Here is a 19,457-nt window from a genome sequence, read left to right as displayed (position 1 = left end):
AGATGTTTTAAATTTCAGAGTGCAGTTCTGTTTTTAAGAGGCAAAGGCTACACTAACCTAGATCGAGCTTTAGGACTGGATTGGCAGTGCACCCATTGCCTGACCTGATATGATCAACAAAATAGAGCTTTCACAGTCCTACTGAGAGTGCTGAAGAAATGTAGGATCCACTCACATGTAGCTTTCCCTTAGTACAGGACTTGACAGGGATGAATTTGTGTTGTTCTGCTACAAACACTGCTTGAATTGCACGTTTTAGCTTGAGGCAAAATGTATGCTCATTACATAAGTTGGTTATGGTGTCAAGCCAGTGATAATGATCATGGCTATGCACCTGATCTATTTGTTATTAAATGTTATGACAAAGCCACTAGACCTAACATATTTGTGGTAAAAAGCAGATGAGAACACCATTAGGCATTTAAGTGTGGATATTGATTACTCTACATTAAAACCTTCAGCTAGGCATTTTGTTAGATGGAATCTCACAGATTACCATGGTGGGCAATTTGTTTTGATGTTGGCCACCCAGTGTGACAAACCATGGATATAGAAGGTATGCCCTGTCAGAATTCTTGCTAGGCTGCAGGTATATTGATTGGCCAACTGTAATTTTGACCCCTTCCTAACTTTATGGCTGTTTCCGATAGTCGCCTTGCGGAAAAAGCTTACGCTCAAAACTTTAGGACTGGGTCTCAATATGGATATATTATGTCCAATGCCATAGATCTAGTCTATTCATACATTTATATCCATATAAATACATAGAGGGCCTTTGGGTCAGCTCTCTTCTGTCAATGCATTGGTCTGTCTGAGTGTCATTTAAACTTTGCTTCCATTCATGAAAGTGAAGTGCATGGGGTAAAGGTTCAGTTGCCATCAGTCATCCTCTCTCTTGTGAATGGCAGCATTTTCTGATCATGTGTGCATAGGCACCTGAAGATGAGGGTGCATTAGGTCAGGCCTAATTGGTCAGTCCTTTAGATTGTAACATATTGTTCCCCTTTTATTTCTTTGCTTTTCTTATTTTTATTCTAATACTTCTTAAGAGGATTTTACAGCTCTCCAGGCGATCCTAAAGGGTCACTTACTTGCTGCTCATTTCATCCGCAGTACACCGCATCTCACTTGGCCGCTTCCTCTACACCAGGAGACCATTATGGATATCGTATATCATAGGTTTTCCATTCCAAGATGGGAAATACATTGGTTCTAAATGTGGTGGCCGTACATGAACTTTGAAACAACCACATGACCTTGATGTAAATCTAGCACACTCAGGCATGATCTGAAATACCTCCTTGAGTATACAACTGGTAGCATAGAATTTAAAAACAGGGCTAAGCCAATACTAAACTTCATCCCATGGACACAGGGTACAAATGTGTACTCTTTCCTAAAGGGGGCAGGTGAAGCAATCCCCAAGTATCCAACAGATTGAAGCCTTCAACTTTGAATAGTGCCCTCTCATTATTGATATACAAATGTGTCAAGAATGGCATGTAGAGGCATCCACCAATAATCTTTTTTCCGTTTTCTGGAGTAGTGCACTATTCACCAAAAAGTGCTTCGATACCTCATAAAGGGTAGTAAGCACTATATAAATACAATCACAAACTTCCAATCACTGCTTACTACTTCACAATTTCTGATGAATTCTACAATCTAGATAACCTGAAGGCAAAGATGGCTTTAGTACCATTTCTTGTGGAGACTGAGACCCCAGTAATCCTGGAGTCCATGGTAATGATTTTAATAAAGATGTGCATCGCCTCAGAGTACATCCAAGAATTAAGAGGATTAGTGGCTAAGGTGTTCATGAAAAGTGTGGCTTAACTGTTCTAAGGGAGAAGAGTGTATGACAGTGGAGGAGGGAGAACCGCTTTTGCTGACTACTTGTCCCACTTAGGCCCTCATCAAAGTAGGTGGTCTGCGCCAAAATGCCCAGAATGTCTTTTTCCTTTGACATTATCACGAGTCTCACAAATATAGATGTTGTCCCATCTGTTACAATTTTCCCATCCTACATCGCACCAAAGATCTGCAGCCAGAGATGGAATTCAGTTGGTCCCCAAAAACATTCAACCTCTTCTCTGTCATATCAAGCCTAGCATGACATGGTGTGATATTAGAGCATTTTGTTGGGACTTCCTGTGATATTTTAGTGTGTCCTACACTGACAGATATTTTAATTGTCAGATGTTCCTTCCTGGTGGGGTCATGGTTCTCCTCCAGCATTTTGAGGCTAGGATTGAGACGTGAACTGACCATCAGAAATCACCATCAAAAGCAAGTGTGGCCGTCAGAGTCTGGAATCAGACATCAGTATATGTCCAGACATATGCTTCAAGAATCCGAGCCAATAATCAAATGCAATATTGTCAATAGGTGTTAGAAATTGAGTTACTGGTTGACTGTGGTGTGAGCCCTATTCAAGCACCAACCACAATCATAGTCAGGGTAGGGCACAAGTAATTCAAAAATTAACCTGTGCTCAACCCACTGAAAGCTTGGCAATGAAAAGTAAGGGTTAACTTACAGATAATGTGTAAAGTATTTGAGTAAAACGTCAAACATTAGGATACCACACTATATCAGGATAATAGAGCAAAATGCAATCAATAAAACAGGACCAAAATGACAAAAATCCAATCGGTAGACCTTAAGGTATGAATTTTTGAGACTGAACTGTAAAATAGCACCTAAAAGCAAAAATCACCAACAGGGATAACTGGTCACATTGGACCAGGTCAACATCAAAAGTTCATGCAGACCATGATGGAGTGCGGGTCAGATACTGTCCCAGATTAGTGCTGCTGAAGTTTTACCTTCCCAAGATGGTGTCAAGAGTCCTGTTTGCAGTGGAGAGGGTCACAGGGAGCATGGAGAGTGCTGCTGGTGGTGGTCAACGTAGCGCGAAGAGCAGGCTGGGTGTCGTGGATGGCAGGATGGAGCTTTGCATCAGAGGTCCTCCACAGCGATTGACGTTAGCTGTGCGAAAAGAGGGACTGGTGGCTACGTGCGCTGACTTTTGAGGCAAGGGACATGGTTCTGGTGCGACTTGTCCTGATTAACCCAAAGCTTGATTTCAAGAGCTCTAGAGCCACACTAAAGATCCAGGACCTGAGGGGCATCACTTAAGGGTAAGAAACGAACTGACCATGCGTCAAGCAGCTGCTAGGGAGCCTTTTGTGTCCGACCCTGAAGCTGAGATTAGGAGGCAAGCAGATTAGCTCTTAAATCACTGTGGCGTCCTGGGTTCAGGATGAGTTGTAGGTCCAGTTCTCCTTCCTCAGGCAAGAGGGCAGCAGGTTAGCTCAGCAGGGCAGCAGTCTACCACTACTTGTAACAGCACAGCAGTGCTTCCAGGCAGAGTATCAACACGATCTGAACTGTACTGAAGTGGTTGTGTTGAGGTCCTTCACTTTTACACCGTTGTGCCTTTGCAGTGGGGAAAAGCCTCTAGGGGCATGCATTTGAAGTGCACAGATGCCATGCCTTCCCTGGCTCCAGACTAACCACAGGGGATATGAAGCTCTTTGTGTGGAGACAGGACACAACCTATTTAAGTGTAAGTGGGGCTGTGCCAAGCAGCTCCCTCTCATCCTGCCAGTCACGGCCCATCCAATCACACCTAAGCTCCCATTGTGTACATGGTGTGTGGCTGTCTAGGAGAAGTACACAAAACCCAACTACACCCAGTCATGTGACCCAGAGACAGTCTGAAGTCACAAAAGGGTAAGGCAAGAAAATACCAACTTTCTAAAGCTTAACAAAGAGAAACAGGAGTTGGGCCACTACCACGTCAGCAAGGCTAGGTCACTAACAATAAAACAGCAATTGAATTGGCACAGCTGACAATCCTTTATTTTATTCACTTGTTTTGTGGGCACGAAAATTAATTACTGCAACCACCATTTATTTTTTCATGTTCAGAAATATTTATCAATAATTTTTGCATCAAAAACAGATTGACAGATGACCAACATACATGAAAAACAATACCAGCATATTTTTTTTAAATCTCATTAATAACCCACAAAACATTTAAAACAAATCATAACTTACACGTGAAAAATATCAACAACCTATTCACACCTGGGCGTACAACTAAACATCCTTGTATCCCAGTTCTGAATTGAAGAGCCCACAGTACTTTAATTATTTGCCTAGCTTCAATCAAGTGGGCAAATCCAGAACCGTGACGAAAATAACTTGAATTCAATGAATGGTACCAGGAATCTATTCTTTACATCATTTCAACCTAATCTTGATCCCTGTACACCAGTAATGTCTTTGAACCAACCAGGCGCAGCCTGTCAGTTGATTCTATTGTGTTCTACTGCAGCCTCCCAGAGTGTGCTAAAAAAAACTAGAGCGCCAACAGTCTTAATTATGACAAAACCATGGCACACTTGTAACCATGTTGATTGAATCAGACTGGTTGAACTTAAAACATTTAAATTAGTAAGGAACATAATGAAGGGTTCATCTTTTCGTGTGAATTATGGTTAGTGCTGTAGAAAGAGTCAGTACTCAAATATCTTCCTCTTCTATTTCATCAAAAATATTCTGACATGCACACTGAAACATGCACTTTCGATACCAGCAGCAGATTGCCAGTTAACTTCCTGGTGATCAGCAGCTTTACTATAGTGTTCTATTGAGCAACTAGAGTGCCAACATTCTGAATTTATGCCAAAAGTGAGGAACATCTGAACACCATCTTAATAGAATGGAAGTGGAAAACTGAAAGCATTTTATTCTGAGGATACTGCAGTAAATGAGGAAATTAGGGAGCTATATAACAGATAAGTCTCCCAAGATGTCCACTAGAGAAACAAGCATTTGCAATGCAATAGGTCTCGCATTTGCGAGAGTTTAAGCTATTGGCATTGTAAATGGCAATGCCTTTCATTTATGTTTTGAAAACCAACACTTCAATAAAAGGTACTGTAATTCACAATGCCAATAGCTCAAACTTTCGCAAATGTGAGACCTATAGCATAGCAAATAGTTTTTAATTTAAGGCAATAGTAACATGATACAAAGACATTGAAACAACACCACACTTCTAGCCATGTGTGCAGATGCCAAGGAACATGCGGAGCTAAATACATGAACTGTTTGTGTTCACAAATCATCTTGAGGGCATAAATCAAGTGTTGCTGCACAGCACGGGCATAATGACACCTGCAAAGCATGGGTGCTTTGAAGTTCAAATGAAAAAAATGAAACCTATAGCATCCACAAAGGAATATAGAGGTTTTTAAAGAAAATTGTTTATAGGGAGAGCGGGCTATCTTTGCTATGCCGTAATACTGTCAGCATAAATTAGTCATGATTTAGAAATCCAAAGGTTCACTGTGGTTAACGCGACAAGGGAAAGGAGCAACATAGGCAATGCCAGGCCTTTTCTGCTCACGCCCAGGCAAGACGTAAAAAATGGCCCCACAGGGGCCCAAAACCGGCCCCCACCCTGGCGGCCCAACTGGGAAACGCCTGGTGCACGCTACGGCCAGCATGGCCCTGGGGAGAGGGCTTTGGTCCCCTGCTTAGGTATTGACTCGAACTAATGCAATGGAGCACTATTTTAAGCTCCAAGAGTGAGAGTTCAGGGTTTACTTTTGTGTTCAGGAGCGTGCTAGCCTTGTTGTTACTGCTCTTCGTAGTGACGAGTAACCAAAATAGTGAAAAGAGGAGAAAAAGAGTAAGTATCAAAAAGGTCAACAGTAATATAATAACGTGCCTCTAAGTAAATAGTGCCAGAGCAACAACGTAGCCCACTTCCTGTGTGGATGAAATAAAATAAAAACCAACTCAAAAATTTGATACTAAAACATCCTCGCGTCTTGTTTACCGCGTCTTATGAGGAAGAGCACGATCTCCTCTCTGCACGGAAAAAAATGAGAACATGTGAGCGACGCTGTAAAAAGCTAATCAGCAAAAGCACCCCACGCTCTGCGTATACAAATTGTCTTATCGAAGTATCAAAAAGTAATCAACGTGTCTGAAAGAAAAACAAGACTTTAAGTTGATGTCAGATTTTATATGGCACTAAAATAACTTGAAAGTGAAAGAACCCCGTGCTTCAAGTATTCAAACTATCTTACCAGAGTATGAGAATTCCTGAATCTGAAAGAAAAGCCAATCATCGAGTCAATGTCAAACTTAGTGTGACACTACTGCCGAACGATACATGTGTGGTAACAAATTACTATTCAAGACCGACTAAAACACTCACCTCTTCTTAGCGTGTAGCAGTGGATAAAATTCACGTCTCCTCACAGCTGGTCACAAGCGTGCTAGTGTAGTGCGATTTAAAGAGACCATGTGATTGAAAGAATAACTTTAATGGTAACTCTTTGTTAATGCATCTTCTACTGTAAACCACAGTGCGGCGCCTCAAGTTTAAAAACCATACTAAACAAGCACCGCCAAGTTCTAAACAAGAGGGGGGTCAAAGAGGAGGGGAGTGAGCAGCAAGGGAGGAAAAGAGGGGGCCACAGCAGGTGGGAGAATGTGAGAGTGGGTTGAAATGCCGGAGGAAGGGAAAGCGAAAGCACGCCATGCACGGGATGATGGAGACGAGTACGAGTGCACTGGCTGGGTGCTGCTGGTTCGTGTGTGTTTGTTGGAGTTCAGCAGGTGAGAGCGGGCCGAGGCACACATTGTTTATCCTGTCAGGGGGGAGGGGGGTGAGGAGGGATAGCGCGACGGCCTGGTTTGAACTGTAGGTTGTGGTCTATCTGTGTGGGCATCTTAATTAATCATATAGTGTACAGCGCTATATTAAGGAGTTCTTTCAGCTTAACTGTCTGCCGGGATCATACGGTGTACATCGCTATATGTGTGTGTGTCCTAATTAAAGCGAAATCAGGGGGGGCTGGCTGTATGTGTGTGCATGCGCACTTACAGCATGTGAGCCAAATTAACTGCGCACCAAGGGAAAGCGAAAGCAGTAAACACTTTCGATGCAAGCGCGTCTGCGCAAGAGCATCTCAGAAGCACGTCCACAGACCACAATCGGCGCGCGCCCCGGTCTGTACCACTTGGCAGGCAAGTCGATAACAATATATCTCGCTGGCGACAGCGCTTTTGCACTGCATCACCAGGCGAGACCTAAAAAGGGCCCAAATATAGAACAAATATCACCCAAATGTAGCCCAATGTCAGAGTTGTGCAAAACATGTCTTGTTGTTTTTATGCAGTATTATATAGCACAGACTTGATCCGGAAGTATTGGAGTGCATTACGTGAGCAACATTAGTCAAGTACAAATTCATTTTCTTTTGGGGCATGGGAAGATTGATGTTGAGCTGACGTCGAAACTCAAACCTGGTTCCCCAGTTGCAAATACCACATCCTCACTCTTAAGTGTGGCAAATAATCAAGCAATCAGCTATATAAAAAAAAAACATAAAGAAAGCTAATTATTTACAAATGCTTTGTCGCTATTTGTGAACTCAGAAAATATGTCCTCATTTTAGTTGTTTAGAGCACTAACTATAGTTTCTCTGGTAAAAAGACCCTCTCATGGAGGAGGGAGCAGGGGAAATAGGTTTACCACGCTGGGCAGAGGGAGGAGCAGTGGCAGCACATTGTACCATGGAGGGCAGAGGAAAGAGGGGCAAGGGTAGCAAATCAATTATGCAATACGGGCAAAAGAGGCTGTGGCAACATGAAAACCATTGAGGGCAGAAGGAAGAGGCAGTGGCGTTACAACCACAGATGCCAAGAGACCCAATTCAGGCATGAGACTCCCAATGTTTTAATGCCCGAAAGCGCTCTATTTTATCTGTCTCCTACCTAAAAGCACCTCTTTTTCAATGTGAGTCAACGGGGAAAATAAATTCCCCATTTCTTCTTTTTCAGAATCTCCCTCTTACAAAGTACACAATGTTGGCAAATAAAGTACATTGGATCACGGAGGGCAGGAGCAATGGGGTAGGGACTTGGACTCAGATAAGAGATGACAGGAGGAAGATAGGGTGGGCCCAAAAGTGCCTTACAGAGCAGACATCATGGGTGGTAGCAGCACAATACACCACCCAGAGCAAGTGGGATGGGAAGGCAGCACAACAGACGCTGGAAAGCAATAGGGAGTGGACAGGGCCATGAACATAGACAACAGAGAATGGAGAGGGAAGATGCAATGGCAGCAAGCTGACCATACCGAACAGACAAGAGGGACAGTTGCAGCCTAACTGACCATGAAGGGCAGGAGGGAGGAGATAGAGGTCTGAGCATGGAAAACGGAATCCAGGTGCAAAGGGGCAGGCAGGAGCAGCAATCTGACCATAGAGGGCAGAAGGTATGTACCCCGGAAGCATAACACACCATGAAGTGCAACAGTGAGACTATAATGCTATACACACAGACATTGGAGGAAAGGCGGAGTGGTCAGGGACAGAAAACTGACTATACAGGGCAGGCAGGAGGGGATGTGGCAGCACAGAAAACTATGCATGGCAAGCAGGAGGGTTAGCGGCAGCACAGGCCATGGTGGGCAAGAGGGAGGGGACAGGAGCATGCACAATGGGCCATGGAGGAAAGAAGGGAGGGGTATAGGCTGGAAACACACAAAAGAGGGCAGGGGAAGGGCTTCACAACACACCACGCAGGGCAGGCAGGAGGGGCAGTTGCAGCAAAATAGAGCATGGATGGCAGAAGGGCGTAGCAACAAAATGGATCTTGGAGAACAGGAGAGATGGGATGGGGCATGGAACTGGACAGGCAGGGTGGAGGTAGCAGGGACAGGTGGCAGCCATCTGACGATGTCAGGCACATGGAAGGGGCAGTGGCAGCTCAACAAAACACTTAGAGTAGATAGGAGTGTCAGGTACATGGAATATGGTTGGTAGAAGGAGGGAGCAGGGGCATGTACACAGACATCAGAGAGCAAGTACAAAGGGAGTAGGGGCAGCAAGCTAAGCACAGAAGCTGAGCAGGTGGAAATGATGAGGCATAGAATTGGGCCACGGAAGGCAGGAGGGGTGGGCAGGGACATCAAGCTTGATGGAGAGCAGTGGCAGCACAGCATACCATGCAGGGCAGGAGCGGGGGGTTCGTGCATGGACTCAGACAAAAGAGGATAGGGAGGAGGGTGATGGGGCAGGAAGGGAAGTGGCACAAAATGCCACAAATGGCTGTCATGAGGTAGCAGGATCATGGAACTTGGACAATAGATGGCAAGGAGGGGGGTGGGCAAGAGCATCAAGCTTGGGTGGAGATAGCACAATGCCAGGCCAGACCCTGTGTTTAACCCCCCACTGTGCATTGTGATGGGCATCAAAATTAACAGAAAAAAACAAAGGTTACAGGGTCATTATACTTAGGAAACAGAATTAAAAACCCCTTAGACATTCAATGAAAAAGCCAAAGGTTACACGAATGTTATAGTTACTTGTACAAAATTTGTGAAATTCAGCAGTTATAATTACCTGAGCTAACTATAATTTATATCCCCCAAATGTACTGCTTATGACCTTACATATTAGATCACTTATGACATGGTCAGTGACAATGCTCATGATACCACTGATGACATCATCCTGTGATTGTTAGTATTTTCTAAAGGTTTCTGAGTTTTAAATATAAATACAAAGGCACTACAAAAGTACCACATATGCCCAGATATACAAATTAGTTTTCCTATAATATCTCAATAGCTACTGAATGATTTACACCAAATAACAGGCGCGATCCCAGAACAGAATCTACTTTTCTCCCAATTCTTTTATAATTCTGTCCGGCGGTTCGGGCTGCAGGAGTCTCTAAAGACTCTGTGTAATTAACATGGGAAATGCACTTTTTTACCTCTGCCTTTTTTATGGCCCCAAAACTTTCCATGCACATCTAGAATCACAGGCACACTTTTTTGGGAATCCAAAAAACCCATACCCACCCTAACCCAATAAAAACTCACCAGTCACCCAAAAACCCATACCCAACCTAAACCCGAAAAAATACCTTACCACCCAAAAATTCCCATATCACCCAAAAACCCATACCCACCCGAAACCATGACATTTCCCTTGCCCCCCCCAAAAATTCACACCCACCAGGAAAATTGCATTGCCACCCAAAAACCCACACCTGTTCTAAACCCTAAAAAGCCCTTATTACCCAAAAACCTATAACCACCATAAACCCTGAAAATTCACTTGCCACCTAAAAACCCAAATTTACCCTAACCTCTAAAAATACCCTTGCCATCCCAAAAAACATGCCTACCCTCTACCCTAAAACATCCGGAAGAACCCAAATATCCCCCCCACCCTAAACTCTAAATATTCCCTTGCCACCCAAAAACCCATACCCAACTTAAACCCGAAAAAACTAACCCTGGGCGAAGCACTACGCTCCGCTCGCGGAGTTTGCGAAGTTTTTGCAACTTCGCACTACGCGAGCGGCACGTAGCACAGTGCGAACATGCGTAGTGCAGCGTAGCATAGTGCAGCGTTCATTTTTTGCTTGTTCGCGGTCCTGAACGTCATGTTCGCGGCCGCGAGCAAGCAAAATGACATCCCGGCGAGATTCTCAACGCGAGGAGGTCAGGTTTCTCATTGTGAGTGGTTGCGCATGCTCGCGACCGCTCTCAATGAGAAACTACCTGTTCGCGTTGAGAAAGCTGCCGCTCGAGTAATAATCTCCTCGAGCAGCAGAAAACTACAGCTCGCACTGTGCAAGATGCCGTTTTCAATGCTTGCACAGTGCCGGATGCTTGTCCGCACTGTGCAATCATTGAAAATGCATCTTGCACAGTGCGAACATGCTACTACGCAGCTCGCGTAGTGCTACGTGAAGTTCGCGTAGTGCGAAGTGCACTTCGCGTAGCTTTGCGTAGCGCTACTTCGCGAACTACGCCTACCCTTAGAAAAAACACCTTACCACCCAAAAACACGTATCCACCCTAATCACCAAAAATTCGCTTACCACCCAAAAACTCATACCCACCGAAGCCATAAAATTTCCCTTGCCCCCAAAAACCCACACCACCATAAACTTTAAAAATTCCCTTGCTACCCAAAAACCCACACCCATCCTAAACCCTAAAAAAGCCCTCGCCACCCAAAACCTATACCCCCCCATAAACCCTAAAAATTCACTTGCCACCTAAAATTCCAAATTTACCCTAAACTCTAAACCCTAAAAAATCCTATGCCACCCCAAAACACATACACACCCTAAGCCCTAAAAATCCCTTGCCACCCAAAAACCAAATGCAAATGCTAAACCTTAAAAAAATCTCTCACCACCCAAATACCCATACTTACCCCAAATTCCATAGCCACCCAAAAACCCATTCCCACCCCCCAAAAAACCATACCCACCCTAAACCCCCCCAAAAATCCTTTGCCACCCATAAACACATAGAAATGCTAAACCCTAAAAAATGACCACCCAAATATCAATACCCACCCTAAACCCTAAAGGTTCCCTAAAACCCAAAAAATCCCTTGCCACTCAAATACCCATACACACTGTAAACTCTATAAAATCCCTTGCCACCAAAAATCCTTCACCCACACTAAATGCTAAAAATTCCTTTGCCACCCTTAAAACCCATACACACCCTAAACCATAAAAAAAATCCCTTACCACTTAAAAACATACACCCACCCTCACCCCTAAAAATCAACTTACCACCCAAAAACCTATACCCACACTTTTTTGTGAACATTTTGTGAAGATTCGTCAACAGGCACAAAAGATATAGGCAAGTCAAAAAACAAAAAAAATCTTTTGCCATCTAAGACCCATACCCACCCTAACTCCTAAAAATTCCCTTGCCAATCAAAAAACAATACCCACCCTAAACCCTAAAATTCCCTTGCCACCCAAAAACCCATACCCACGCTAAACCCTAAAAATTCCTTTGCCACACTAACCCCAAACAAATTCATTACCACCCAAAACCCATACCCACCCTAAACTTAAAGAAATCCCTTGCCACCCCAAAACCAATACCCACATTAAACACTAATAATTCACATGCCACCCAAATACCCTAAAAAATACCTTATCACTCAAAAACCTGTAACAACCAAAAATCTGAAAAACTCAGCGGCATATTATCAAGGACCGGTGTTAAAATTATCGCCGTTTTATTGGCAGGAAACTGCCGATAAAACAGCGACAATGGGCTTGATACGCCCTTGTTAATTCCCATGGAAGCCCATGTTACACAACATGGGCTTCTATGGGAATTAACAAGGGCGTATTATCGAGCCCATAATTTTAACACCGGTCCTTGATAATATGCCCCTCAATTTCCACCCAAAAACCCATACCTAACCTAAACCTGAAAAATACCTTACCACTGAAAAACACACACCGACCCTAAACCCATAAAATTCATCTAAAACTGATACTTACCCAAAACCATAAAATTTTCCTTGTCCCCAAAAAATCACCACCCACCCTAAACCCTAAAAAATCCCTTGCCATCCTAAATTCTAACAAATCCCTTATCACCTGAAGACCCATACGACCCAAAACCCTAAAAAAATCCCTTGCCACTCAAAAGACGATATCCACTCTAAACCCTAAAAATTCCTTGCAACCCTAAAACAAAAAACGCAGTAGAACTCAAAAACCCAAACCCACCAGAACATTAAAAAATCCCTTGCCACGCAAAAAAAACACACCCACCCTAACTCCATAAAAACTTACCAGCCACCCAGAAATCCACACCCACCCTAAACCCTAACAAATTCTGTGCCACCCAAAATCCCATACCCACCCTTAACCCTAAAAAAACACTATCACCTAAAAATCTATATTCACCCTAAACCCTAAAAAATACCGTACCACCAAAAACCCATACCCACCCTTAACCCTAAAAAACCCTATCACCTAAAAATCTATATTCACCCTAAACCCTAAAAAATACCTTACCACCAAAAACCCATACCCACCCTAAACCCTAGAAATTCCCTTGCCACACAAAAAACCATCTACCCTAAACCCTAAGACAAACCTAACAACCCAAAAACCCATAATCACCCTAAACCCTAAAAATTCCTTACCACTCAAAAACCCACACAAACACTAAACCCTACAAGATTAATTACCACCCAAAAACCCATACCCATCCGAAACCCTAAAGGTTCCCTTGCCACCCAAAACCTATGCCCACACTAAACTCTAAAAAATCCCTTATCACCCAAATACCCATACACACCCTAAACCCTCAAAATAAACCTTACCACTCATAAACTCATATCCCGAACCCTAAAAATTCTCCTGCCACCCACAAACCCATACAAATGCTAAACCCTAAAAAATCCCTTGCCACCCAAAAACCCATACAAATGCTAAACCCTAATAAAATCATTATCGCAATAAAACCCATACCCAACCTAAATCCTAAAGGTTCTATTGCCACCCAAAAACCCACACCCACCCAAAACCTTAAAAATCCCCTTGCCACCCAAAAACCCAAACCCACCTATAAACCTACAAAATCCCTTGCCACCAAAAATTCCACACCCATCTTAAATGATAAAATTTCCCTTGCCACCCAAAAAAAACATACCCACCCTAACCCCTAAAAAAACCCTTACCACACAAAAACCTACACCCGCCCTAAACCCTAAAAATTCACTTGCCGCCCAAAAATCATACTCATCCTAAACCCTAAAAAAAGCTCTTACCACACAAAAACCTATACCCACCATAAACCCCCCCAAAAATCCCTTCCCACCTAAAAAATACTATTCACCTTTTGAAAATTCAATTCCATATTCAAACTATATCTAAAAAAAGAATTTTACTAATATTATAAGTATATATGTATTTCATTAAAAACAATGTTTATTACAATTAAACTAAAGTACACAATATTAATTACAACACTTGTCTTCATTACCATATTGTATATTATAAAACTTGCATTCTTAATTTTGATATTCTGTTCCACTATATTATTGCCGTGGTGATATTTTTGACAACATAATTATGCCAAATGATATTTTGGAATCAATATTTGTTTCATTCATCATATTTAATAAATACCCATTTTGATATGTCAGAATTCCTGACATATCTGTTAATCCTTGCAACATGTTGCGCTGTATACTAAATGCGGCACATCCATCATGTCGCAAGGAGGGCGCAATGAAAAGTATTGCATCACTGCTTTCACGCAGCGATGCAACACTTTTCATAAATGAGGCTTTTAGTGTTTAAGACTGTATGTACAAAATGCCACTGCCAAAAACACGTTTTTTTTACTTTTTGAAGGACTCCTATCTTTAACATGGGCACATTTTAAGGTTTCTTTTATCACAAAAAAGAGCTAGTGCATAACTATCAAATGTTGTCCTTCTCTATTCCTGAACAAAGAATTCACCGACTCCTTTTGGGAAGCCTAGTTTTATACCCCACACACCGAAGTAAAACATTTGGGCTCACTCCTCAAATATGTTTTTGTTAACATTGTGAAAGATTCCTATAATTAAAGTAGGCACATTCTGAGGTTTTTATTCCCATGAAAAAAACAGCGGTATGTCAGCCAAAGTGACTTTCTCTACTCTTACATTATGAGCATACCAGTTCAGTTCAGGAATATAATTTGTTAGACTCTTGTATATGCTTTGCCCTTCAAATAACAAGACCATCAACTCTGAGAAGTGTCTTGTAGCTGCCATGGGCACTTTTGAGATTGTTTAAGCCTGGTTTAAGAATTTCTATTTTACACTCCAAATATGAAAGACTGAACAAATAGATGTTTCAACTTTGTGAAAGTTTCCCATGTTTCACCTTGTTTGGAAGGAATAAAGGCTTAGTGGTAGTACCAGGATTCAAACAAGTGAGAGAGTGGTCAAACTCGCATCCCTCAGTGGATTCATTCATTTAATAAGCCACCAGACTAATACAATCGGTATGGGTTCTTCACAATATCTATCATTACACATCACTGTGGAGACGTCAACATGATTGCACATTCTCTCTGTGAGGACTTGTACATGGCTATAATCATGCACTTTCACTGTGTGCTATCCCTGTGCATCCCATTAATCACACACTATCTCTGTGGGGACCTGGGCATGTTTATAGTCACACACCATCTTTGTGGGGACCTCAACAACTATATAATCACACACTATCTCTGTGGGGACCTGAACATGTCTATAGTCACACACCATCTTTGTGGGGACCTCCACATTTCTATAGTCACGCACTATTTCTGTGGGGACCTGGGCATGTCTATAATAACACACTATCTATGTGGGGACATGAACATCTCTATAATCACACACTATCTTTGTGGTGACCTGGGCATACATATAATCACACACTATCTCTGTGGGGACCTCGAAATCTCTATAATCACACTATCTGTGGTACCTGGGCATGTTTATAATCACACACTATCTCTGTGGGGACTTTGAAATCTCTATAATCATACACTATCTTTGTGGGTACCTGGGCATGTCAATAATCACACACTATCTCTGTGGGGACTTTGAAATCTCTATAATCACACACTATCACTGTGGGGACCTCAAAATCTCTATAATCACACACTATCTCTGTGGGGACCTGGGCATGTTTATAATCACACACTATCTCTGTGGGGACTTTGAAATCTCGATAATCACACACTATCTTTGTGGGGACCTGGGCATGTTTTTATAATCACACACTATCTCTGTGGGGACTTTGAAATCTCTATAATCACACACTATCTCTGTGGGGACCTGGACATGTTTATAATCACACACTATCTCCGTGGGGACCTGGGCAAGTCTATAATCACACACATTTTCTTTGACAACCCTGGTAATACTAGTCACACGCCATCTCTGTGGGGACTTGAACATTACTGTAATTACACACAAGCTCTGTTTTGGCTTGAGCATCATTAGCTTCGCATTCTCTGTATGGGGCTTTGTGAATACAGAAAAGTAGTAACGTTTGACTTTTGGTCTAAGTTTACATTTGTGAAACTGAAAAGTAGAAAAGTTAGATTTTGTGTCTAAGTTTACCTTTGTGAATCAGGCCCTATTTCAATGAGGACTTACACACAATCACCTTTGTGCGCTTTCTCTGTGAGGACCTAAACAACACTATGATAACACACTATCTTTGTGAGGGCTTAAAAAACTATAATACAACACTATCTTTGTGTGGACTTAAACATTACTATAAAAACATACCATCTCTGTGGAGACTTGAGCATTCGTGTAATTAAAAGCAAGCTCTGTTTCCACTTGAAGCACCAGTAAGCTGATTTGCATATGGCTGTGTCTGAACTGGGGTGGTGAAGTGAACTGAAAAACGATGATGGATTCAACATAGATCTATGACTGGGGGTGAGCGACTGAAAAGTTTCAGCGCTCCGTCCATCATCTCCTGTGTTTGCTTTGTTCTACCTAAGTTCGCAGGGTATGCCCAGGCGTGGATCCCTTACTCACTTTGCCACTGGATTCAAGCTAGCCTGGCTAAAGAGGGGGTGTTACCCCGAAACTGGTCCCAGGTTGCTTGTTTCCGGGCCAGGGAAGACCTGGCTTAGCAATTCAGGCTGGACTGGTCCGATGAGACAAAGGGTGAAGACTGATTTGCATATTGCTGGGTCTGAACTGGGGTGGCAAAGTGAGCTAAAGAACGATGATGGATTCAACCCAGATCTGTGACTCTGTACATCATCTCATGTTTACTTCTTGAATATCATCAGCTTCACATTCTCTGTATTGGGCTTTGTGAATATTGAAGAGTAGTAAAGTTAGACATTTTGTCTAAGTTTACCTTTGTGCATTATACCCCATTTTAATGAGAACTTAAACACAAAACCTACATGCAGTATCTCTGTGGGGACTTAAACATCGCTATGATAACACACTATCTTTGTGGGGACTTGAACAACACTATAATAACACACCATCTCTGTGGGGACTTAAACATCGCTATGATAACACACTATCTTTGTGGGGACTTGAACATCATTAGCTTCACACTCTTTATAATGGGATTTAAGGTTTGAATGTACACACTATTTCTATGGAGACTTAAACACAATGATCTTCACCCACTATCTCTGTGGGGACTTAAACATGTATTTTGGCAAAAATGTAATCAGCTACTCAAGCTCTGGATTCCACTTGACCATATTCCTTGGTACCATATATTAATTTCTTTATGTGTTAGTTCCCTTATCTCCTAAGATGTTGAGCACTAATAAATAGGTTAAATACAGCTTTAAGCATCTTTCTTTAAGCATGATATGAGATTTTCTTGCACATTAACATAATCTGTCTTTATTGTATAACCCTAGTATATATGTAGCAATTTATATATGAATAGTTTATAATGTTGTTGTGTAAATTGTTGATAAATAAACATTTAGCCATGTGGCTTTGACTGTATTCAATCACAAATAGTGTTACGGACTAGGTCCCCACAAGGATGGTAGCACGTGTTCAAGTCCCCACAAGGATGGTGCTGTGCACACGTTTAAATAACAATATATTTGCAAATTTGAAGCGGGATCCTGTATCATGAATTTTTTCTTAACATTTTTCTGTTAGTTGTGTGTTTTAAAAACATTGGGAAAGGTTAGTCCCCACAAGGCTGGTATTCACACATAGTCCCCACAGGGAGGGAGGGAGGGATGTGTGTGTGTGTGTGTGTGTGTGTGTGTGTGTGTGTGTGTGTGTGTGTGTGTGTGTGTGTGTGTGTGTGTGTGTGTGTGTGTGTGTGTGTGTGTGTGTGTGTGTGTGTGTGTGTGTGTGTGTGTGTGTGTGTGTGTGTGTGTGTGTGTGTGTGTGTGTGTGTGTGTGTGTGTGTGTGTGTGTGTGTGTGTGTGTGTGTGTGTGTGTGTGTGTGTGTGTGTGTGTGTGTGTGTGTGTGTGTGTGTGTGTGTGTGTGTGTGTGTGTGTGTGTGTGTGTGTGTGTGTGTGTGTGTGTGTGTGTGTGTGTGTGTGTGTGTGTGTGTGTGTGTGTGTGTGTGTGTGTGTGTGTGTGTGTGTGTGTGTGTGTGTGTGTGTGTGTGTGTGTGTGTGTGTGTGTGTGTGTGTGTGTGTGTGTGTGTGTGTGTGTGTGTGTGTGTGTGTGTGTGTGTGTGTGTGTGTGTGTGTGTGTGTGTGTGTGTGTGTGTGTGTGTGTGTGTGTGTGTGTGTGTGTGTGTGTGTGTGTGTGTGTGTGTGTGTGTGTGTGTGTGTGTGTGTGTGTGTGTGTGTGTGTGTGTGTGTGTGTGTGTGTGTGTGTGTGTGTGTGTGTGTGTGTGTGTGTGTGTGTGTGTGTGTGTGTGTGTGTGTGTGTGTGTGTGTGTGTGTGTGTGTGTGTGTGTGTGTGTGTGTGTGTGTGTGTGTGTGTGTGTGTGTGTGTGTGTGTGTGTGTGTGTGTGTGTGTGTGTGTGTGTGTGTGTGTGTGTGTGTGTGTGTGTGTGTGTGTGTGTGTGTGTGTGTGTGTGTGTGTGTGTGTGTGTGTGTGTGTGTGTGTGTGTGTGTGTGTGTGTGTGTGTGTGTGTGTGTGTGTGTGTGTGTGTGTGTGTGTGTGTGTGTGTGTGTGTGTGTGTGTGTGTGTGTGTGTGTGTGTGTGTGTGTGTGTGTGTGTGTGTGTGTGTGTGTGTGTGTGTGTGTGTGTGTGTGTGTGTGTGTGTGTGTGTGTGTGTGTGTGTGTGTGTGTGTGTGTGTGTGTGTGTGTGTGTGTGTGTGTGTGTGTGTGTGTGTGTGTGTGTGTGTGTGTGTGTGTGTGTGTGTGTGTGTGTGTGTGTGTGTGTGTGTGTGTGTGTGTGTGTGTGTGTGTGTGTGTGTGTGTGTGTGTGTGTGTGTGTGTGTGTGTGTGTGTGTGTGTGTGTGTGTGTGTGTGTGTGTGTGTGTGTGTGTGTGTGTGTGTGTGTGTGTGTGTGTGTGTGTGTGTGTGTGTGTGTGTGTGTGTGTGTGTGTGTGTGTGTGTGTGTGTGTGTGTGTGTGTGTGTGTGTGTGTGTGTGTGTGTGTGTGTGTGTGTGTGTGTGTGTGTGTGTGTGTGTGTGTGTGTGTGTGTGTGTGTGTGTGTGTGTGTGTGTGTGTGTGTGTGTGTGTGTGTGTGTGTGTGTGTGTGTGTGTGTGTGTGTGTGTGTGTGTGTGTGTGTGTGTGTGTGTGTGTGTGTGTGTGTGTGTGTGTGTGTGTGTGTGTGTGTGTGTGTGTGTGTGTGTGTGTGTGTGTGTGTGTGTGTGTGTGTGTGTGTGTGTGTGTGTGTGTGTGTGTGTGTGTGTGTGTGTGTGTGTGTGTGTGTGTGTGTGTGTGTGTGTGTGTGTGTGTGTGTGTGTGTGTGTGTGTGTGTGTGTGTGTGTGTGTGTGTGTGTGTGTGTGTGTGTGTGTGTGTGTGTGTGTGTAAGGGGGGGGGATGCTGCTACTGCTCGAATAGCCAGGTCTTGAGGAGTCTTCTGAAGGTTAGCAAGTCCTTGATCTGCCATAGGAAGATTAGAAGGGTGTTCCAGGTCTTGGCGGCGAGGCGGGAGAATGA

The 19,457-nt window shown here is 43.1% G+C and overlaps 1 protein-coding gene across 1 annotated transcript in view; it reads right to left on the bottom strand.

Moving 5' to 3' along the window:
* SMARCA5 (SNF2 related chromatin remodeling ATPase 5) overlaps window positions 1–19,457 on the bottom strand; it is a 472,009-nt gene that overhangs the window by 364,612 nt on the left and 87,940 nt on the right.

Source organism: Lissotriton helveticus, chromosome 2_1 (assembly GCF_964261635.1).
Source record: "Lissotriton helveticus chromosome 2_1, aLisHel1.1, whole genome shotgun sequence".
In the NCBI taxonomy this organism is placed as follows: domain Eukaryota; kingdom Metazoa; phylum Chordata; class Amphibia; order Caudata; family Salamandridae; genus Lissotriton; species Lissotriton helveticus.
The sequence above is the reverse complement of the archived record's forward strand: the minus strand, read 5'-3'. Positions and strand labels throughout refer to the sequence as shown.